Genomic DNA, 25,426 nt, shown 5'->3' with positions numbered 1-25,426 from the left:
ATTTATTCCTAAGTATTTTATTACTTTTGATGCTATCATGAGTGGGGTTGCCACATGACTCAGCACTCCTTCTTCTTTATTTAAAACATCTACCTTATGATGCAGCAACCCCACTACTGGGTGTATATCCAAAGGAAATGGAGTGATATCAGTATGCTGAAGAGATATCTGCACTCTCAGGTGCATTACAGCATTACTCACAATGGCAAAGGCATGAAGTCAGCCTAAATGTACATCGATGGGTGATATTCTATACAATAGAATATCATTCAGCATTTAAAAAGCTTTGAAAAGATTTGCTTGTCAACAACAATATAGATGAGCCTGGAAAAATGCTAAGTGAAACAAGCCAAACACGAGAAGATAATTATTATATGATCTCAGTTATATGTGGTAAATCTAAAAAAGTTGGATTTATAGAAACAGAGAGCAGAATGGCATCACCAGAGTCTAAAGGAAAAGGGTTGGGCTAATGTTGTTCAAAGGATATGAATTTCAGTTAGAGGAATAAAGTCAAGAGATCTATTATACAAATTGGTAATTATAATAACTGTGCTATATTCTTGGTAATTGTTAAAAGAGTAGATTTTAAGTGTTCTCATTACAAAAAAGTATGTGAGGTAATACATATATTAACTTTATTTAACCATTCCACAATGCACACATAGATAAAAATATTATGTTGTACACTTTAAATATATGCAATATTTTGTCAAATTATTCTAAGTGAAATAAGACAGACACAGAAAAACACTGCAAGGTGTCACTTATAGTTTGAGTCTAAAAAAGAATATTCTAATACGTAGAAATCGAGAAAAATGGTGGTTACTTATGATATGTAACAGAGGGCATGGAGAAATAAATGTGAAAAGATACAAGCTTGCAGTTCTGTAAAATAAATAAGTCTAGAAATCTAGTGGCTACCAGGAAGACTATATTTAATACTGTATTTCATATTATAAATTTGCTAAAATAGTACATTTTAACATACGCATACACACAGATGATATGGAAAGTAATGGATATGTTAATTTGCTTACTTGTAGCAATCATTTCTTTATTTATATGTGCATTAAAACTTCATGTGGTTAACCTTAAATATGTGCCATAAAATAATCTTTCAAAGAAGAAATAATAAAATATTAGAAGTCATATAGAATGTGCTTCCTGACCAGGATGAAATTAAAGTGTAAATCAATAACTAAGAGATAACAGGAAAATGTCCAAGTATTTGGAAACTAAACACCACAATTTTAAATGATTAATCAAAGAGGAAATTCCAAGTTAATTATTAAAGAATAAAATGAAAATTAAAATGTAACTTATCAAAATTTGCATGATGCAAATAAATCAGGACTGAGTGAAGAACTGATAGAAAAAAATGTGTCTATTAGGGAAAAGGACAGTTTTAGGTCAATAATCTAAGATTCACTTAGGAATATAGAAAAATAAGAGTGAAATAAACCCAAAACAAACAGAAGAAGACATTAATATAAGAACAGAAATCAATGAAATTGAAAACAGATAAACCATAGATAAAATCTATGAAATAAAATATTGATTCTTTGAAAATATCAATAAAATTAATAAATTTCTAGTAAGATTGACAAAGGAAAAAAATGAGAAAAGAAACAGAAATTTACCAGATCAGTAATAAAATTGAGGCTTTCCCTAAATACTCTGCAGGCATCTCAAAGATAAAATGGAGGTATAAGAACAATTTTATTTATAGATGGAATTTTAACAACTTAGATGAAATCAACCAATTTCTCAATATGAAGTTTGACCTCTGGACACCATATGACCCTGGAGGATGATGGGGACATATGTTAAATTGCATTAGTGTCAGTATTGATTCTCATTTCCCTAATTGGCTTACTGAAAACCATCTCTGATGTGTCATCTCAGCATTTCATTTTTCTTTTCAAATGATTTTACAGTCCACTTATGACAGAAATAAGCATATGATTCTAAAGAAATGTACATATTTTGTAGATATCATAGCTTTAAATGGAAAAATATAGAAAACCACAGTAATACAGTAGAAATGCAACTTTGAACAATAAAATGCAACTCATAGTCTCAGAAAGCAGAGAAAGGCACACTACAAAGAATAATAGAGTCATCTGAGTAGCATTAAGACAAGCATTACTTCTCCACCTTCTGTGATTTGCAATAAGTCAGCAGACTGTCTGCTACTAAGGCACAAACAGACCTCCATAACAGACCTTAAATCATCCTGTTGTTTATTTGTTTGTGTATTTGACTTCCTAAGCTTGTACTCAATCCTTTTAACCTCTACGTTGCCCTCCTGATCTTGCCCAGATTGATATCTGAGACTTCTTTTTCATTTTGACAAGACATATATACCATCTACTTTCAACAAATACCACAAATCGGAGATGTCTCTGGGGACACTTAATAAAACTATCACCATTCACATTCCCTTATTTTGCTTATCCTTTCTAACATCCTTGTTTTCCCAAACAATGTTTTCCTCACTTACAAACTATACAAAGGGTAGAGATTTTTCTTGATAATTTTACATTGGTGCCTCTTGATGTTTATATATTCTAAGAGGTCATCTACAGACCATTTGCAAAGGAAGATGATAGTTTAAAATAAGGCTCAAGTGCTTTCATTATTTAAAATGAAGTCACATCTTCTTGTTTCCTTTCTAAAGGACAATTATGTATTCTTTATTATATACAAGGGGGAAAAGGACAGGCAGCTATATCTCCAAGTGGTTGACTTATCAATGTTCTCTTCAGAGAACAGCAACTGTGTCCTTGCTTCAGTGCTCACACCAAAGCCTGTAGTAAACTTAGCAGTGTCCTTTCCCTGTTCTCTTTTCATACTACTCTCTTTTTGAAGGGTGTGAAAAGTAAAAATGCAAAGATTCTTAGAATTCTTGACACATTCTATGTTACTTTCCACAGATATTTGCTTCCTTAAATGGCCTTTGAATTTTGCAGCATGCAAACCATTGTGATTCCCTCATGACAATACTGGTCAGCCAGCCAGTGCAGTTACCATAGTTCAATGCTAGACTTTGTGACATGCAATATTCAAATCTTTCAAGCTTGAGCTCAGTCTCTCCCTCCATACCCACATTGGACTCAGTAACTGATTAGACAGTAAATCTTCAATTGACAAGTTCCATACAGGCACATTTCTCAGGTGTCTAGTTTCAGATGTCAAGTTTCTCAAGTATATAGTTGAAGTGTTTTGAAGCTGTGAATTTCAGTCTTAGTCATAAACACATCTTATTTCACTACAAATTTGGCAGAAATCCCAGCAATATATAAGGAAATAATAGCCATAAGACAAGGGAACATTTAATAGAAAGAAATATCTACATGTTTATGATGAAACTAGAGGCTTTTCTTCTTTTTTTAATAAATACTTAAATAATTTTAATAGCTAGTGAAATTTCTTCTTACTCAGATAATGGTAAGAAGAAAATACCACAAATAAGGAGAAGTGAGAACTATTTCTTACATATCTGCTTTATACTTTTATTACTTAGAACATTGACAGCATACCTAGATTCAGGCTGAATTATTTACTACCTCAACTTAGTGGACAAATTGCTTTTTTTTTGCTAAAAATTTAGTCATAAAGTTGCTGCATAAGATAAAATGAAATATAACTTGACAATTATATAGTTAAAATGGTTTGTCTTAATGTTAAACTGTTTGGGTTTGAGCTCCCTGGAAGAACTCGCATCCCTTTAAAAGCATGTCTGCCATCAATAATTGTTCTACTTTTTAAATTTATCTTTCTTGCCCTGAATTTGCTGATGTTTGACCACACATTGCATTGGGTTTATGGTGTCTCCATCTCACTCCTAAATGTGAATGTACCCAGAACAGCACAAAAACCAATGGATAGAAAAATCTCAAAATTTTAGAAAAACACATTCTGAAATGACTATGTTTCAGTGTGTGCAACAATAAATATTTTATTCAACTGCTTTAGTGTGTTGGGCATCAATGGTTTGGTTTTGCTTTTGGTTTTTAGCATTATAATGCATGCCTTTGAACATAATCCTCTGAGTCACAGTAGATATATGCTTCATTCATTTATTTAGCTGATAGCATCATTTTCTTGGCTAATCAACACTCTATCTTACTTTCCTGAAAACAATGATTGGTCAAGGGATATTCTCATACCTAAGTAGATCAACCTAGTAACCTTTCTAGAATGATAAATTCTAGGATGAGAAAAAGGCTCCCTTACCTCTGGAGTTGCTAAGCAGAGAGTATGGGAATCTGCAGTTTCTGGGGGCCATATTTTTTTCCCTGGTTAAGAAGGCTACCTGAAGAATGAAATTAAGTGGAACTAGCAGAAAGGAATAATAGATGAAGTCCAGGAGAGCCCTGGACCATACTGGTTCCTAATCTTTGACCTTGGACCTTGGGTACTACAACACTTCCTTTTGTTTTATGACTTTCTCCTGCATTTTTTTTTTGAGCATTAGTGTTCTCTGCAATCCATTTCTTGCTGAGGCTGGTCTTGAACTTGAAATCCTTCTGCTTCAGGCTCCTGAGCTGCTGGGATTACAGGCACATACTACTGAGCCTGGCACCTGGGAATTTTATAGCTGGGATTACCAGCATTCTCCATCACACCAAATTTGAGAACTGATATTATTAAAAGCATTTTTCTTGATCAAAGAAACATAATACTTTAATACTCTTGGTACAGATTATCAATGACATTCTGCAATAATTATACTAATTTGCAGTCAATTAATCATGAATGAGATTATGCAATAGATAAATTTATGAATAATATCCAAATTATGATGCATCTCTGAGTTTGAGACTTTACAATTCTGAGTCTTTAGGTCATTTATTTCTCCGGTATTTATTGAGCAGCTACAATGTGCCAGGAATTGTCTGATTTAGAGTAAAAAGATGAAGATGACACTGGCCCTTAAAAAATATCATCCCAGTGGTGGAACCACATAGCCTTCTTTCTAAATATATTAGTATATGTTTATTGATACAGTGACATTATGATTAAAGGAAAGGACCCTAGAAATCCAGGAGAGAAAGCAATTGCCAGAGATCTGTAGGAATGGTTCTGTAAAACAGGTAAAAATTCAGCTTAAACAAAATTCCCACCACTCCAGAAGTGGGAAACATGACAGGAACTGGAGGAGAAAAGACAGAGGCTTGAAAGGGATTATCCAATTAGGAATGATAAAATGAGTTCATAAGGAGTAATGTCAGAAGATGAGGCTCAGACTAGAATCTTTCATTGAGATCAATGAAAGCCATGCTCTAGGGTTAGTTTCTTATACTGTAAGAAATTGATCTATAAAGGATGTGTGGAAGTAAAACATTTCCAGAGGAAAAACAGCAATATCATATTTGTATTTTAGTAAATATAATCTAATAGCAACATGGAGAGAGTGTTGAAGACTGACAACATTACACATAGGAAGACTAATCAGGAAACCATTGCAATTGCCCAGGGGAGAGACTGTAAGAGTCTGAAATGTTAATTAATTAATTAATTAATAGTTGTTAGGAAAATAAAGGGAATAAAATGTTTAACATCAAATTTTTATTAATTTCTTATTTACTTTTTATGATTAATTTATTCAAATATTCATCAAACATCTCTTTTAGTCTAAGGCTGTTATCTACTTGTATAGGAAGGGCTATCATAATGTCAGACTAAGGATATGGAGGAAGAAATCATAGTAATCTAAGCAATTGATAATAATGTTGACATATTCGGGTTGAATATCCATGCTAAAAGTCTGACATGGAATATTTTTTGGTTATTTCAAGAAAGTCGTGGGTGAGTATAAAAACAGACCTGAAATGAGAGATGGCAAGAGCAAAATAGCATATCAGGCTATTGAGCCTTTAGTTTCTATTGAGTTTTGAGATGAGTCATGTTCACCAGAAGAACTCAGATGAAGCAAACCTGGACCTCTGTTCTGTCACCCTCCCCAAAACAAGACAATGTGAACATTAAGGGGGAAGTGTGCGGGAAAGCCATGCTAAGAATCATTAAAAGAGTACTGAGGCTCATGGGTATCCATGCTGACATATACCAAAACACACACCTATATATCTCTCTATATATACACATATTTATGATATATATATACACACACTTATATATTTATACATATATACATCATATATATGATATTTTTCTTATTAAACTTGAATTATGAAAGGCTCAACTTTGCAGAAAAAATTCTATACATGTTATATGCTACAAAGAATAAGAATCTATAAAACACTATTCCTTATAGATTTTCTTGGAAATTGAGGAAAATGTATAGCAACTGCATGTCAACACTCTTCCTCTTATCCCATTAATTTGAGGAGGCCCATAAAACACATTTCTAAAGGATGATACATTTGCACTCTGTGGAGGATAGTGTTCGTAAGGTGGGAAAGGGAAAGACTGCCTCTCTCTACTGAAATGAAGGAAGAAGGACAGTGTCTAACACAGGTAATAGAAAGTAACTCTAGAAATTGTGGCAGTAAACCTACCAAAAAAAAGAGGAGAAAAATATACTTCCCAGTTGGATGTATGCTTAGGAAGGCAACTTGGCATTATGTTCCTAACCCACCTGACTATGGAAAAAGAGAATGTGGGAACAGAAGTCTTCAGGACGAAGAAAGTTTGTAGTTGTAGGAAACTTGTGCTTTTATAATCACTTGGAGTGAAGTTATTTGAGGATCCAAAGTGCTCATTGGACACTGTGGATCATATTTTATGTAATTTCACATATATGCATATTCACTAACTCATTTATGTTCTTTTTTAAGAGAGAGAGAGAGAGAGAGAGAGAGAGAGAGAGAGAGAGAATGAATGAATCATTTTTTGTAGATGGACACAATACAGTGCCTTTATTTTTATGTGGTGCTGAGAATCAAACCCGGGTCCTGCCCATACTAGGCGAGCGCTCTACTGCTGAGCTACAATCCCAGCCCTATGTTCTTATTATACCTATGAGTTATACAGGAAGGGCATCATTGTCCAGTTTTTTTAAATAAAATAACATGTTTAGAAGCTCTAAGTAACTTGTCTAAATTTGCAGAATCAGTAAAAGATGGTATTTTGACCCAAATTATCTCAAGATCTATAGCTACTTTGACAGTACCTGTATTCCCACATACCCAAAATTCCCTATGATTTTAAATTAAAATTAGTTTTCCATCTGTACAATCTAAACAGAATACACAAAGGCAGGAGCTGGACCATCTATCTCACTTCAGCTCCAGCTCTGTATCTGAGACAGTCAAAATTTCTCTTTTTCTCAGAGCAGAATCACCACTCATCAAAACATAGAGCTTTTACTTTGTATTCCAGTAGAAACTTGGCCATGCACTTCATAAAATTGGCTGGTCACTTTGGACAGAAAGAGATAAAGGTTAAGAAGCATTTTTAAATTGTTCCATAAATAGATACACTTAACAGGGACCTTTTCCAGTGTTGTTTTTAGGTAGTCAGAGAGTGGGCTGGTAATTCTGTGGAGGGCATTATGGAGTGTCTGAGACAGATGAGGAATCAAAGAAGCTGACCTTTATTTTTTATGGTTCTCTCTACTAAGTAAACGATTTTAAGAATTTTTCCTCACATGAGCTTTGGTTTCTTAATTTATGAAACAATAATTAATTATTTTAAAGGGTTATTTGAAAGAAAATGCAGAAGATATATTCTATCATATTGACATAGCAAAGATTTGTAAACTGTGAACCTCTATACAAATGAGTGAGATATATCCATTAATCTTTCTGCAGTATTCATCTTTTTTTTCACAAATCTCTTTTTTAGCAATGCTATTTGTGACAGAGATTGAGCATAGGTTTACTGTCATATTTATTTTTTCCTGGGAACATTTGTAAACTACATATTATAGTACCCCTTGGAGAAGTGTATTCTGGGCAGTGAAATGTGGACGGAAGTGATGCCCTTCACTCCACATTCGGGCTCAGTGATAATAAAAATGTCATTATTCTTTGCTAAGGAGCTGTAGGAGATGCTGATGTTATAAGAGGGAAGCAGTCATGGTCCTGGTCCTTGAATATTACCATCAGTTTATAGATTGAGTTTAAAATAATTCTTCAGTCATTAATCCATGGAGATTTGGGGTGGTTTGTTGAAACATCTAGAATGAATTATCTGTCTAAAGCAATATTTTATAAGTTTGTCATTCAGTTTTCATCACCCATAACTTGTATGTGTTTATGTTTAGTTCAACTACGTGAATGTCAGAGGTATAGTGCCCCAAAATGAAATTTCTGCCTTTTCCTACTAGAGGAAACCATTCTTAGGTGATTATTAGTGTAAAGTATACTAAAAGTTTAGTTTAAAATGCATGAGATTAGGGAAACTATTGCCACATCGAAACTGAAATACATTATCACTCACTGCTCATTTTCTAGAATTTTCTAAAATAATTTTAATTGATAGTGTTTGTGTGTGTGTGTGTGTGTGTGTAACACACTATTCACAAAACTCATGTTAATTTTTGTTTAACTTTACTTTAACTACATTCACTGGTTAAGTATGTTAAGAATGTAAATGAAGTAGGTAAATCTAAGGCTGTATGATAATTTGAGGTAAAGTGAACTGTGAAATTTCAATCATCTTCATTCTTTTGAAAGAGGAAATAACATATTTACTGATTGAAATGCTAAAAAATAAAGGTGCATGACCTCCCAGTGTTTTGGCTTAATATGTTTTGTTGGGAAAAGCATGTGCCAGTAAAGCTGTAGGCAAGCTCTTTTTGAAATCTATCACTTGAATGTCAGAAAGAGCTAGCTTGTATATTGTTCTGAATTTAAACCACATCTAATGGGAAAATGAACAAGAAAATGTGCTTGTTTAAAAAGGCAGAGGAAGTTGTTTGAGAAAACAAAATTTATTTATTGATTTCACTGACCTAGTTGTTCCTTTTTTTCTCCACTTCATTTACTCCTATATTTAATACTTCATCATTACATTATGTACTCATGATTACATTTTATTTTTTCAGTCATTCTGTAGATGGTAGGGCTCACTCTAAATTTTATTTCTCCAGTCTCTTCATTAATATTTAATTAATCCAGAGTTTATTGAATTCCCCCAAAATTAATATGTTTATATTTGTAGCTATATTTGTATCAGTATCTGCCAGGGATTGGTCCCAAGACCCACTCACAGATACCAAAATCCAGGGATGCTCTAGTACTTTATATAAAATGGTTTGGTATTTGCATATAAACTGTACACATCCTTTCATATACTTTAAATCATGCCTAGATTATTTATAATAACCAGTGCAATGTAAATGTTATGCAAATAGTTGTTATACTCTATTGTTTAGGGAATAATACCAAGGAAAAAAGTCTGTATATGTTCAGTACAGATACAATGTTTTTTTCAAATATTTCTGATCCATGGTTAGTTAAATGTGTAGATGCAGAACCTTTGGATCTGAAATACTGATTGTATACTGTCCTTGTAAAAATTTCAGAATGAAGCATACTTTACACATAATTTTATCTTTCAACAATTTGTGATGCTCAACGTTTCATCTGTCCTGATAAACAGTAGAAGATTAAAAAAAAAAGATACAAAGACGAAGCCATCAGTAAAGTAGAAAAGATAATCTCTATCAACCACTTTCCTGGGCAAGCATCCAAAAAACTAAGAATATGCCATCTAGAGTAACAACATTAGTCTGATCAAACAGATTTGCCAGCAAAAATAAAATGCTGTTTAGTGTCTGGTTAACAGCTAGTCAATTAATCATATCAATTATGTGTGTGAGACGAATAACTTGACAGGAGGGGAGTTGAGTTAAAAGGGCTCATTGGGTATGTGGAGGAGTCAACAAAGCCATCAGTTCATCGTCTCTCACATCTGTGTACATTTGGGGAGAGAGGAAAAAGAAAGGTAGGACATATGTGACAGAGAACATATGCGACATATGTGACATTTATTTACTATGAATCAGCTCAGGAGTAAGTTTCCATGAGGAGCTAAGCATGGCAGTAATACCAGTGACTCAGGAGGCTGAGGCAGGAGGATGGCACATTTGAGGCCAGCCTGGGTAACTTAGTGAGACCATGTCTCAAAATTAAAACTATAAAAAAGGCTGGGGATGTAGCTCAGTGGTAGAACCTCTGGGTTCAATTTTCCCAGTACCACAAGGAAAACAAAGAAATAAAAAAAGTTCCCTGAGAAAATTATCCAACAGGTAAATGAAAAACTAAAAAGAATAAATTATTTCTTCTTCCTCTTCTACGTAAGGATTTTCAGTTCAGAAAATATTTTAGTCAAATTGATTTCTTACCAAATGATGAAAAAATCAGCTATAAATTTTGTTTTTATACATTTTTCAAATGTGGTGCATAGTTCTCCAAGATACAAACATTCCAACTTCCAAAATATTTTTAGTCTTGAGGGTAAAAGTTGAGGAAGAATGATATCTTGAATGGTCAGGGTCTGCCATAAATAATTAATACGATCAATTGGCACTTCTTATCCTGGTAACTTACCAAGAGCTATTGTGGGAAGTCTGTCTATCTCAAGTGTCAGCACTGAGAGGATATATCTTCTATAGAGATTTTGCAAACAATAACAAAAGCAGCCAAATTTTATTTGGCTTTATTTAATTTATATGCATATTTATATTTCATCCTAGATAATGTTTATTTACCTAGATAATGTTAAATATTATTTAGGCTGAAACACTCCTACTATAAGGAATCTTCTGTTGGTTGGTCTGAATTCTAAACAATTTTGTGGCCATTGTTGAATTTTCATATTATAGATAGAACCTTGCAATTGGCACATATAGGTATGCCACTAAATGGTCTTAGGGTTCCCAATGTTGTGAATAGTGGGAACATTTAAATAGTAGAACCAAATTGAAAGACATAGTGATTAATCAAGCAAAGAAAAAGAACTTGAGTTACGTCAATTATGTCATCTTCATGTAATCAATTGGAACTTTTCATTTGTATTTAAAATTTAAAACACTGGAAAATTGTGTGAACTGTAAGGAATTATATTATGATGATTTTTTTGCTAAGTAAAAATGTTGGTTCAAATATGAACTAATTTTATAAATATGAAACTTTAAAATTTATTTATTTATTTATATTTTAGTTGTTGATAGACCTTTATTTTATTTATATGTGGTGCTGAGAATCAAACCCAGTGCCCCACACATGCCAGGCGAGTGCTCTACTGCTGAGCCACAGCCCCAGCCCCAAAACTTTAAATTTTAAATGTATTCTTTTCAAGCTGTTAACTATTTTAAAATTAAGTAACACCAAGTTGATAAGTTACAAAATTCAACTGTAATATGCATTTTGATTTTATTAAAATGCATTTTGATTTTTTCTGGTATTAATTTATATATGAAAAGTTGTGATGCAGTTGTGTACAATGAATCAATGCATTCTGCTGTCACATATACTTAATTAAAATAAATAAATTATTTTTAAAAATTTCAATAAACATTTTCACTCAGTTTCTGATATATTTTGCTTTTCCACTTCTTGAGTATTAGTAACAGCACTTGTCTTTAGCATAATTAAGAATGACCTACTCCATGTGTTATACAACTATCTCATCTATATAATAACTACCTTGCTCCTTTTCCCCTTTGTGGACTTGATATGTTTATCTTCTTCCTATGCCTTCACCAGTTCTCTCATCTTTTCTAAACTATGGTAAAATCCTATATTCTGTATTTTCCTTATTGATGCCATTTGTCTATGAGAACATTTTCCTTTTAATTTGGAAACTTTATTTGAAATGATAATTTTCAGGTTTTCTAATAGGTATGCTGAATGTAGTACAGTTTCAATAATAAAATAATATCTGGATTAGTTTATTCACTCAAATAGAGTTAATTTTACTGAACTTTTGATGGCTTTCTTTCACCCCATCACCATTCACTCCTACCTCATTCACTCCTACCTTAAGACAGAGAACACTGGGAGGGAAAGATAAATATTTAAGGGCCTTCTAATGTGTTATTCCCTCTTTTTATCACCGATCTTAGCATGGCTTCCTTCTTATTTTACTCAACTCTCCATTACAATGAATGCTTCTCAGAAGTAATTTTTTATTAATAATTTCTCATTATAAAAATAGCTACCATTCCCATATTATTCTCATCTGCTTTTCTGTATGCTGTATCACTTGTTCTTTCTAAAATTATCTTCTCTCATTGTTCAGTGATTGTGAAGGCATAAAGGCGTCTCTTATTTACTACCATAGTTCCATTGACTAAAGCAATGCCCAGAAAGAGGTATTTATATCTGTTGAAAAAATATGTGTTGATCTATAAGAGATTCAGAAAGAAAGAGAAAGTAGAAAAATTATTGCACCTTACCTCATTATTGAGTTTTCTGATTAAAAACTTGAATGAATCAGCCAGGCACCGTGGTGCATGCCTGTAATCCCAGCAGCTCAGGAGGCTGAAGCAGGAGGATAGCAAGTTCAAAGCCAGCCTCAACAAAAGCAAGGCGCTAAGCAATTCAGTGAGACCCTGTCTCTAAACAAAATACAAAATAGGTCTGTGGATGTGGTTCAGTGGTTGAGTGCCCCTGAGTTCAATCCTTTTGAATATTTAGTATATATAACTTTCACCTCTTTCATTAAGTTGGTTCCTAAGGTTATTTTTTGAGGCTATTGTAAATGAGGTAGTTTCCCTCATTTCCCTTTAAGAGGATTTGTCACTGATATACAGAAATGCCTTTGATTTATGAGTGTTGATTTTATATCTTGCTACTTTGCTGAATTACTAGTTCTAGAAGTTTTCTGGTAGAACTTTTAGGGTCTTCCAGGTATAGAATCATAGCATCAGTAAATAGTGCTAATTTAAGTTCTTCTTTTCCTATGTGTATCCCTTTAATTTCTTTCATCTAATTGCTCTGGCCAGTGTTTTAAGAACTATGTTCAATAGAAGTGGTGAAAGAGGGCATCCCTGTCTTGTTCCAGTTTTTAGAGGGAATGCTTTCAATTTTTCTCCATTTAGAATGATTTTGGCCTGGGGCTTAGCATGATAGCCTTTATGATGTTGAGATATATTCTTATTATCCCTAGTTTTTCTAGTGTTCTGGACATAAAAAGTTGCTGTATTTTGTCAAATACTTTTTCTGCATCTATTGAGATGATCATATGATTCTTATCTTTGATTCTGTTGATGTGATGAATTACATTTATTGATCTCCATATGTTGAACCAACCTTGCATCCCTGGGGTGAATCCCACTTGATAGTGGTGCATGATCTTTTTGATATATTTTTGTATTCAATTTGCCAGGATTTTATTGAGAATTTTTACATCTATGTTCATTAGAGATATTGGTCTGAAGTTTTCTTTTTTTTGATGTGTCTTTGCCTGGTTTTGGGATCAGAGTGATATTGGCCTCATAGAATGAGTTGGAAGTCCTGCCTCTTTTTCTATTTCCTGAAATAAATTGGAGAGTATTGGTATTAGTTCTTCTTTAAAGGTCTTGTAGAACTAGACTGTGTATCCATCCATTCCTGGGCTTTTCTTGGTTGGTAGACTTTTCATGGTGTCTGCTATTTTGTCACTTGAAATTGATCTGTTTAAATTGTATATATCATCCTGATTCAATTTGGGAAGATTAAAATTACAGAACCCTAAAGAAAGAAATCAAAGAAGACCTTAGAAGATGGGAAATATCTACCTTGTTCTTGGATAGGCAGAATTAATATTATCAAAATGACCATACTTCCAAAAGCACTATACAGATTATATTTCTTTACCCATTCATCTGTTGATGGGTACCTACACAGATCCCATAACATGGCTATTATGAATAGTGACATGATAAGCAGGTATACAGTTATTTATTTTATGCTGATTTTTATTTCTTTGGGTTTATATAAAGAATGATATGGCCAAATCATTTGGAAGTTCTATTTTTACTTATAATTTCCACCAACAGTATATAAGTGTTCCTTTTCCCCACTCCTGCATTTGTTATTTTTTATTTCCTTGATAAATAAAACCCCGGTGGTAAGATAGAATCTCAATATAGTTTTGATTTGTATTTCTCTGATGGCTAAAGATATTGATCACTTTTTCATATAATTTTGATCACTTATACTTCTTTTTACAAGTGTCTGTTAATTTTCCCATTTTTGATTGGATTACCTTTTGGTGTTAATTTTTTTTTTTTTTATATGTCTTGGAGGTCTTGAATCTAGTTCAAGAGGATACTACAATGGAGGATGCATTCTGTTTTAAGCATTGGAATTCCATCTGTGAATCTTTGAGGCTGCAAGGGTAAGAGGAAGCAAAAATAAATCCAAATACAAATCACATGAGTTTTTCACTTAATATCCCAACACAGGATTAAGATAGAACAAAATGGAGAAATAAATGTCTCCCTCCCTACCAATGCCATAGTAGCATTTGGGTAAGACATTAGAGTTAACATCAACCTGACTGTATTACTCAGGGTTTTTCCAGAGACAGATATCTATTCGGATATATAAACTTGCATGATTATGGAAAGTGACAAGTCCAACATTTGCAGAACTAATGCCTTCTTTCAATCCCAAAGGTTGGAAGCTGCGGTGAAATCAGGAAGGGCCCATATCTTAGTTTGAGTCCCAAGGCCAGCAGACTACTGGAAAACCAGGTAGAGCCAATGTGTCAGTTCAAAGGCTATTAGGCAAGAGAATTCGCTTTTATTTCAGGGGAGGCTTTTATTTGTTCTGGACTTCAAATGATTTTATGAGACACAGCCACATTATGGAGGATAATCTGCTTTATTCAGTTGCCTAATTTAAACTTATTCTTGAGCAAAAATACCCTCACAGAAACAGAATAACTTTGAGAAAATATCTGGGTGCTATACAATCCAGTCAATAAACACATAAAATTAAACACCATCTCACCTCAAAAAAAGTATTACAGGCCAATTCTGTATTTGTCTGAGTTAACACTTAAATAACTAAAAAAATCAACGAAATGACTGGGGCTTATTGGGACATTATTATATGATTCTACTAAAAATATCATTTTTATAATTATATCAGAAATAGCAAGGGGCTAGTGTATTTTGTGATAAATAGCAAGTTTATTAGTGGAAAGAAACAAAAGTTGCATTTTGTTACATAATGCCTAATTTTGCAGCCTATTAAATATGCACTCACTAATCTGTTTTTAACTAAATAGACTGAATGGTAGACTTTCAGAAGGATGGTTTTCTATTTTTTGATGGAATGACCTAAATAGATACATTATACTCTGTAAAAATTAAAAGAGCTCAGCTTTTTAAAACAAATAGTTCTGGGAGAACTGCATATCTCCAGCAATAGAAGGAATTTGGGTCCTTATCTTAAACTATATACAAAAATTAACTCAAAATAGATCAAATATCTAAAGCATAGGAACTAAAATCATAAAATTCTTAGTATAAAATAGAGGGGGAAGCTTCATGACACTGGATTTGGCAATGATACTTTAAAACACTGAAAGCACAGGCAGTAAGAGAAAAGATATGCAAAACCGAAATGCATTAAAATTAAAAACTTGTGTGCATCAAAGAACACTTCACTTTGAAAAGGCAACCCACAGAATGAGAAAAAAAATTGAAAATTAAGGGATTTACCCCCTAAAAAACAAACAAACAACAACAACAACATAAAAACCTAAAACATCTTATGACAGGACAATAGAAAATAAGCCACACAATTAAACAGACATGTTTCCAAAGAAGATATGCACAGGAAACATGCTCAATATCACTAATCATTATAAATGCAAATCAAAATAACATTGAGATTCTACTTCACATCCATTAGGATGGATATTATTTTTTAAAAAGCAGAATTGTTGGTGAGGATGTGGAAAAGTTGGAACTCTTGTGTATTGTTGATGAGAATGCAAAATGATACAACCATTGTGGAAAACATTATAGTGATTCCTTTAAAAATGTAAACATCAAAACACCATGTGATTCAGCAATTCTGCTTCTGGGTTTGTACTCTAAAGAACTGAAAATGGGGACTTGATCAGGTATTTGTATCAAATTTCACAGAAAAACATAGTTGACCCTTGACAATGTAGAGGTAGGGGTTCCCAAAACCTGCACAATCATAAATTACTGTTTGAGTTTTGGATCCCCCAACACTTTAACTATTAATACTCTGCTACTGATTGGAAGTCTTGCAAATAACATACATAGCCAAGTAACATTATTTTATATGTTATATGTATTATATATAATGATAATATACAAGAACAGTGAGAGCTCAGTTTAAAACACAGTATGAAATTTAATGGAACATTGCTCACATGGAGATGATTAGCCTCACATGGGGGTTTTAAACATATATTTGAGACACTTGAGTTCATTGCAATTGCATTAAGAAGGGGTTATGAAATTATTACAGTAATATAGTATGTACTAGAGTTAATTTTATGCAGTTGTGATTTACACCTACATCTTTACATTTGCTTACATTCTCTTTTTTTATTTTTTATTATAATTTCTTATATATGACAGCAGAATGCATTACAATTCATATTACACATATACAGCACAATTTTTCATATCTGTGGTTCTATTCAAACTATATTCACACAATTTCTGTCTTCGTACATGTACTTAGGGTATTGATATCCAAATCATTCCACCATCTTTTCTACCCCCATGCACCCTCCCTTTCCCTCTCACCCCTTTGCCCTATCTAAAATTTGTCTAATCTTCCAATGCTCCCCCTCACAACCCCACTATGAATCAGCCTACTTATATCAGAGAAAACATTCAGCATTTGGTTTTGGGGATTGCCTAACTTTACTTAGCATCATCTTCTCTAACTCCATCCATTTATCTGCAAATGCCATGATTTTGTTCTCTTTTATTGCTGAGCAATATTCCATTGTGTATATATACCACAGTTTCTTTATCCAACACTTATTGTTTTTGTGTTCTTAATAGCTGCCATTCTGACTGGAGTGAGATGAAATCTTAGAGTAGTTTTAGTTGCATTTCTCTAATTACCAGAGATGTTGGAAAGTTTTTCATCTATTTGTCGATTGATTGTATATCATCTTCTGAGAAGTGTCTGTTCAGGTCCTTGGCCCATTTATTGATTGGGTTATTTATTTATTTTTGGTGTTTAGCTTTTTGAGTTCTTTATATACCCTAGATATTAGTGCTCTATCTATGTGATGTGTGTCTCTATTCACCTCACTGATTGCTTCTTTTGTTAAGGAGTAGCTTTTTAGTTTGAAGGATGAAATATTTTATATAGATCAGTTAAGTCAAAGTTATGGATCATATTATTGAGTTCTATAGTTTCTTTGTTTAGCTTTTGTTTAGAAGGTCTATCCAGTGGTGAAAGAGGTAAGTTAAAGTCACCCAAAAATTTGTGCTGTGGTCTATTTGACTCTTGAACTTGAGAAGAATTTGTTTGATAAATATAGATGCTCCACTGTTTGGGGTATATATATTTATAATTGTTATGTCTTGTTGGTGTATGGTTCCCTTGAGCAGTATGTAGTGTCATTCTTTATCCCTGCTGATTAACTTTAACTTGAAGTCTACTTTATTTGATATGAGGATGGAAACCCCTGCTTGCTTCCACAGTCCATGTGAGTGTTATGATTTTTTCCCAACCTTTCACCTTCAGTTTGTGGATGTCTTTTCCTATGAGATGAGTCTCCTGGAGGTAACATATTGTTGGGTCATTTTTGTTGATCCAATATGCTAGCCTTTGTCTTTTGATTGGTGAGTTTAGGCCATCTGCATATAACCTAATTTGCATCCCCCTATAGGTAATCTGTTTCTTTTCTCTCTTAGCTTTTAATAGTCTCTCCTTATTCTATATGTTAGGCATTTTCATTATAATGTGCCTTGGTGTGGATTTGTTGTGATTTTGTACATTTGGCATCCTGTAAGCCTCTTGTATTTGGTTTTCCAATTCATTCTTCATGTTTGAAAAGTTTTTTCATATTATTTCATTGAATAGTTTGTTCATTCTTTTGGTTTGGAACTCTATGCCTTCCTCTATCCCAATAACTCTTTAATTTGAATTTTTTATATTATTCCATATTTCTTAAATGTTCTGCTCATGGTTTGATACCATTTTCTCTGTGTGGTCAACATTCTTTGGAAGATTAAAAGTTTTTGTCTTCATTGTCTAAGGTTGTGTCTTTCAAGTGGTCTAATCTGCTGGTGATACTTTCAATTGAGCTTTTTATTTGGTTTATTGTTCCTTTCATTTCAAGGATTTCTGTTTTTTTTTTCTTTTTGTAGAACCTCTATCTCCCTATTGCAATGATCTTTTGCTTCCTGTATTTGTTTATGTAGCTCTTTGTCAAAATGATCTTTTACTGCCTGTATTTGCTCTCTTATACCATCTTTCAATTTATAGAACATTTTAATTATGTACATCCTGAACTCTTTCTCTGTCATTTCTTCTGCTGTGTTGACCATTGATTCTAGTAATGTGGTATGTTGATTTGTTTGGGACACTTTCTTCCATTGTCTTCTCATGTTGCTTGTGTCTTCCCTTCTAGCACTTTGGATCCAAGGCATTACCGCTTTTGCCCTATAGGCTTACAGTGCCCCTGTAGGGTTCCAATATCTCTCCTTTGAGGGGAAAGGCAATGTTAACAGATCCCAATATAAACAATATACAACCTTAAAAAAATTTGTTGCTATTAAGACGTTTACACTTTTATTCCAATGTATAGAAATGGTGAACTTAATTATTATCTACAATATAATCAGTAGGTTTATAAAAGGGTTTACAGTTTCTGACAGTGGATAAAAAACCAAGGGTGAGGTGTGGGATGATATGCTGAGGAGGTAGGAGGTAAGGATAAGTTATATCTTAGGAAGTGTGAAAGAGAAATCTAAAGAAGAAGATTAGTAACAGGAGAATAAAAAGGAAATAATTTTCAGTAGATAAGTAAGTGGGAAGACATTAGAATACGTACATAAAACAAACACACACATATATATATATTCATATGTTAAGAAAAATGAAAAATGTTAAAATAGTAAAAATCGGAGGAAAAAAAAGAATATACAACCCAACTATAATATTCTATTTAGATGTTCCAGTCCTCAAAATCCTAATTCATGCAAAGTATTCGGTTTCACATATGTTGGGGATGTGAGGGCAGGAGAATGGAGAGGGAGAAGGGGAAATAAAGTCTCAAAGGAAGAAACAAGGATTGTTTTGGTTGGAGATCAGTATCTTTCCTGCTTCCCTTCTCTTCCAATAGGTGGGGCCATATGTTATTAGCTCGTATCTCCACCCTCACGATGGTGAAGGTAATCAGGGTTTCACTGTGCCGGGTTAGCGGCTGCTAGGGAAAGGGGCGAGTTAGAAACTGGGTACCTGGCCAACCATAGTTTCAAATTTGGAGTTGCCCCCACTAAAGATGGTGATGAAGGTGACCTAAGAGGTAGTTGACTGCTTTCAGCGGTGGGGTGTCTGGTTGGGTGGAGAGAGCCAGGTGATGGCGTTGAACATGGACAATGTGTTCAGAGAGAGTTCTGTGGCATGCAGTGTGTGGCTGTGGCTGTCTTTAAAGCCTGTGTGAAGTTCTCAGGTGCAGATAGGCTACTTTGGGTAGGGGACTATGTAGGTTACTGGAGTGTTCCATGATGGGTGTAATCAGGGGAGCCCCACGTTGATAGATGGGGGTCCACATGGGAGTTCCTGTGCATCAGTAGCTGCAAGGTGTCCAGGATTTCTGCTCAGGTCTGCACGGATACTGATGCTGATGGTCCCGCTGAGGTCTGGAGCCCTGCATGGAATGGTGGCCACGATTCTTGTGCGGGAGCAGTAATATCACTTGCAGAGAAACAATATTCTCACTACTTGAGTCCCAGGTCATGGAGCAACACAAAATGCTGCCTCCCTCTGGCCCGCCATCTTGGATCCTATAATCTTCTTATATCTCTCTTGACCACTAGTGGCACCATGTACAGTCTGTAATTATGTGCAAAGTTTTGATAAATTTTATTTTTTATAATATATTTGTATGTATTTTGTGGTAGTAAATCATGAGTAGATTATTACCTACATATATATTGTTCATTTATGTCAATAAATTCAACTTTTTCTTAAATTTTTAATATTTTTCAGCTACCTGGTTGTCTGCAATTTTTTCAAATTGTTGCAAATCTAAAAAAAAAATATGTATAAGTTATTATATCTTAGGAAGTGTGAAAGAGAAATCTAAAGAAAAAGGTTAGTAACAGGAGAATAAAGAAGAAGTCATTTTTCATTAGACAAGTAAGTGGGAAGACATTAGAGCATGTACATAAATATATATATATATATATATATATATATATATATATATATATATATATATATAAATGAAAAATGTTAAAATAGTAAAAACCTTTCAATTTAAACCTGTGTTGTTCAAGTTTTATCTATCTATCTACACACATAGTATGTATACATACATAAGTATATACATATATAAACTTATGTGCATATACATTTATTATTCAGCCTTAAACATGAAGGAAATTCCAACACATGCTACAATATGGATGAACTTTGAAAGCAATGTTAAAGGAATAAGCCAGACACATAAGTATGAATACTGAATGATTCCACTAATATGAGGTCTCTAGAGTAGTCAAATTCATACAGACAGAAAGTAGAATTGTTGTCAGGGGCTAGCAGGAGAGAGAAAAATGGAGAATCAGTGTTTAATGGGTATAGAAATTCTGTTTGAGAAGATGAAAATGTTCTGGAGGTAGATGGCTCCTTTCTTGTATGCCTGTGTCCCCAGTCATTATGCTTCTTACCTATTCTTAGAATCAATATCATTTTCTCCCCTCATTCATGCTGCTTTCTTATAGGAATTTATGGGACTCTACATAATAAATTGCCCTATAGGATATAGACCCTCTCTTTTTAGCATCCTTTTTATGTTCCAACATTTAAAAATAGTTGAGTCCTCTATAAAGGAGCAGATGGTGGGTTCACTGAAGAAGGTTTACAAGAGTCTGTAATGAGTTAAGTAGCCTTTATTTTGTTTTGCTTTTTAAAATTTCATTAAAATAGAAATAATTAATAATATCTTTATGAACATTGCTGTCTTCTATGATGAGGGGATTGCCATGGCTGTTACTAATATTTCTATATATGTATGAATAAGTAAAAATGATTTATAAAGAAAAATATGTACTATTGTAATAATAATCTCTGTTATACTCCATACTGCCTTGTCACATAATTCTCACTTTAAGTGTTTGTGTAATTAAAATTTTTAAATCCTCTAACAAAGGAATAATATTTATTCTGGGTTCATTTTTATCCAAGACATGTAGCAAAGTGTGTTTATATTTATATACACATGTATATGCTAAATATATTGCAGATATATAATGTATGCATATCTTATACACACATATCATAAATTTCACAATATATACCTTACATATATTTTATATGCTTGTAATATATGAATATATCCCACACATAAATCTTATAATTAATATTTTCAGACTTGGTGTTATTCTCATTCCTAACAGACTTAAATATTTTTTGTTAGGAAGCAAAAGCTAAAAAAAAATAATCAATTAATCTTACAAAGACTCATGTTTGACTTTTAATCATTGATGATGCTATGAATTCTTAAGCTGTGTGCTAACCAAACACACAATTAAAAATGTCCCCATTAAAATGTTTTGAAAATACTTGGTGGGAGAAAAATAAAGCACTATTGTTTGGGGGGAAAAAAACCTTCATTCTCAGGAGTGTAGGGTAAAAGAAGGATGATAGCACATAAGATGATTTGATGTAACTGTGAATTCTTCCTGGGGCAGGATTCAAACCCCTCCTGTTACATATTTTGATGCCCTCAATAGAGTTTATTTCCCCATAACTCAAAAATCCCTCATAATTCTTTCACATAATGGCAGACCAGTCTCTTGCAGTTTTATGTGGCGCTCTTAGTCTAGACAGGCGTGATTTGCTTTGATATGGAAAGGTGAAGGGGCAAACCCCAGAAGGCTCCCTCATGAATTTCTCAGACAGGCCTCTTTAACTACTTGCTTGTTGGACCTGCCAACACAAATAAGTGTGAGAGGAATAGAATCAGCTGTCCTGCAAGAGGCTAGAATGCTGGCTTAATCTCAGCCTAATATCAAGTGTGATTGTGTTTTAATGTAGTGGAAGCAATTCCAGAGGGAGATGGAACTGTAGCAACTTGTTTGGATCTAAAATTAGGCTTCAAGGCATGCCTCAAAAGGCTTGAGTTGGGAGGAGTCCCTGAGTGTCTGTGCCACATCCTATGGAGAGACTGACTTGGCATGCTGTCTTTGTGTTTGCTCATTCTCAATTGTGATTGTCAACCTGCAATCCTGTTGTAATTACCTCTTTCCTAGCTTATTATCAGATAGATATCACATATAGTGTAAATCTCCTACTTCCTATTGCACATCCTCCATCTGCCTGTCAGTGACTCCCATACCTAGGACATTGTATTAAACTTTCAGAGCACCAGAGATCATTGTCAATGTTTTCGAAAATCCTTACTCCTCATTGCCATCCCTCCCTCTCATGTAGTTGGGTTTCATCCATATGTTCTACTTAAGATCTAAAACTGCATCTCATAGTATATATTCTGGACCTTTTAGTACCAAATGTGAATTATCTTTGCCTTATTTTCCTCCATGAGTAAAGAGTTGAGGGAAAAGGTATAGGGAAACCAGAGAGAAAAACAAACCAAATTATTTCATATTCTACAATTTTGTAAATGCATTATTAAATGTATATTGCTAACCAAATCATATTGTGCATGCAAACATACAGAAACTCAAGATGTTGCTATGTACTGCTAATTACAGATGAGAGAACAGTAAATAGGAAAGAATCTCACTGCAAGAAAATGGCAAAGGAAAAAAATTTAAAAGTCTAAATTTTTATTTAACAGATACAACAAATAAAGAAAACAGAGTTTGAGTCTTTTTACCAAGGAATTGTAGAATTAATTTATAAATTTTTACAATACAATTAGGCTTCCTTTTTTAAAAAAATGTACAATCAAAAGTTCAAACTGCATCATAAGTATGATTTTAAAAAGAAATATTCATAGAATGACAATATCTTCTCAGCACAGACAAGAAAGAAAATGGGCTCAATAATTTCATACTATTGATTTGTTACATCAAATCCTTGTATTTTGTCTCATTTTTGCTACCTTCTGCATAATATCGTGTATTTCCTCATAACACCATAAACTTTACTCCCTAGCTTTCTAAACAGTCATACTTCCCCAATATGATTTCAAAACTTTATTGGTCATGCTGAATTAATCCTTGCCTATAAGATAAAATATATGTTCTTCTACATCAGAAATGCATTTGTTCACTTCAGGTGTTTCAAGGAATAAATTGTATTGCTGCATAATGCAACATAACAATTGCATGCCTCATTGTGTTTTTTTATACTGATTTGACTTGTCTGCTAAAGGAGAGGCTTTAAAAGTTAATAGCTTCAGATCTCCAACACCCAGTGAATTTATATTATTTATGAATTCAAACAAACAGGGTGTGACGTGCAGAATTGATGAGAAAAAAATCAGGGCCTATTACTAAAAATAAATAAGAGTTCAGTTTCTGCAAGCCTCCACCATTAAGAAATAAAATAAGTTATCTTTTTATTTAAGCTAACAGTTTTTAAGTGGGATAGTCAAAAGATTCTTAGAAGTTTTCTTGGCACACCTCATGATTTACTTGACTCATGTCATAACATATAATATAGCTTGTGTCTAAAAATCTAAAATTCCTATTACTCCTCAGTAAATAATATAATTGATTGTGAATCTTTACAAAAACGGAAGTATAAAGTTATGATGAACTGAGTTTTGTGCAAAAATGAGCAGAGAAAGCTAAAGCTAATGTGATATAATTTTGCCTGCTAATGCTGATAAATCTGCCCCTAAAAAACTCAGGAGTTTATTGCAAAATGCAATTACAGAGAAACCGTGTTCATAATGTAAATGATGTGACCTTAGCTCACAGGGGAAGCATAAGTAATTGAAATCTTTAGATCATTTCCACATTTTTAGATATTCTTCTCTATCTTTTATAAAAAATATTGTGCCATATCTGTAGGGTTCTAATATTTGAAAATAAATATAATGGCAAACAGGTACTTTGATTTAAGGTTTTGAATTGGTGATCAATTCAATCATTTACTCTAAAAGTACTTTTTGGACACTACTCTACTGAACATGTTATGGTGGTAGAATCGTTATGAGACACGTACAAGCTATCTGACAAGAATACCTAGTCCTGAGAATTCTAACAGAGGTTACAGCTTAGTGATTTGGAGTTGGCATTATTTCTTTACTCTTCAGAGTCTAATAGTTATTCCAGTTTCTTGGGGGCTAACAGATGCCTCCTAAGTAAAATGTGGTATGTGACTGTGGCATAGAATTATCTTTGAGAAGATCTCATTGAGGGTGAACCTGGTAACATGACCAGCATCTCAACCCCCAGAAACAAATGACAGAATTCATTCACTTGGACAACTTCAAGTAGAAATAACTAAGTTGGGCTTTCTTTTCTCCTTAGGTTCCTTTGCACATCAGGAGGAGACACTAATACCCCAGGAAAAAAAAAATTGAATGTGCATCTTTCCTTTCAACCATCTCCTTTCATTCCAGACAAGCTATGACTTCTTTTGCAATTACTCAGCTGCATGGCTTAGTGGGTAGATATGCACCATTCAGAAATAAGAGAATAGAAGCACTGTTTTCTGTCTGTGCTATCTTTAATAGGTAGTGTAGCATTCCTTCTTTTTTACAGCATTAATGATAAATATTATATAAAATAAACTGCATATGTTTCAGACATATAGTTTTGATAAGTTTTGGTGCATGTATGTGTCTGTAAAGCCATTATCACAGGTCACATAATGGACACATCAGTAAGACCAAAAATGTTTCTTTGTACCTGGTGCCATGGTATGTGCCTATAATTCCACAGCTCAGTAGTCTGAGGAGGTGAATTGCGAGTTCAAAGCCATCCTCAGCAAAAGTGAGGCACTAAGCAACTCAGTGAGACCCTGTCTCTAAATAAAATACAAAAGAGGGCTGGGGATATGGCTCAGTGGTTGAGTGCCCCTGGCTTAATCCCCAATACTAAAAAAAAAAAAAAATGTTTCCTCGTGCCCCTTTGTTACTTAAAATTCAAATCCCCAGATTCTTCCTCTGAAAAACTGATGTTTATAGCAACATTGTAATGTAGTAAAAATTAACAAATGTAGATAAAAGCATAATATGCAGCAAGAAAAGAGACCCTATTAGATGCTTACCTTCACTTCTCATTTAATAGTCCATGAATATTCAAATTCTGACTGTGTCTACAATTTTGTTTCATTTCTTTTTCCCCATACTGAGTTAAATCTCC

This window comes from Marmota monax, unplaced genomic scaffold (assembly GCF_021218885.2).
Source record: "Marmota monax isolate L192 unplaced genomic scaffold, Marmota_monax_Labrador192_F-V1.1 WCK01_AAM20220418_F8-fsc00340, whole genome shotgun sequence".
Classification (NCBI taxonomy): Eukaryota; Metazoa; Chordata; class Mammalia; order Rodentia; family Sciuridae; genus Marmota; species Marmota monax.
This window is presented reverse-complemented; position numbering follows the sequence as displayed.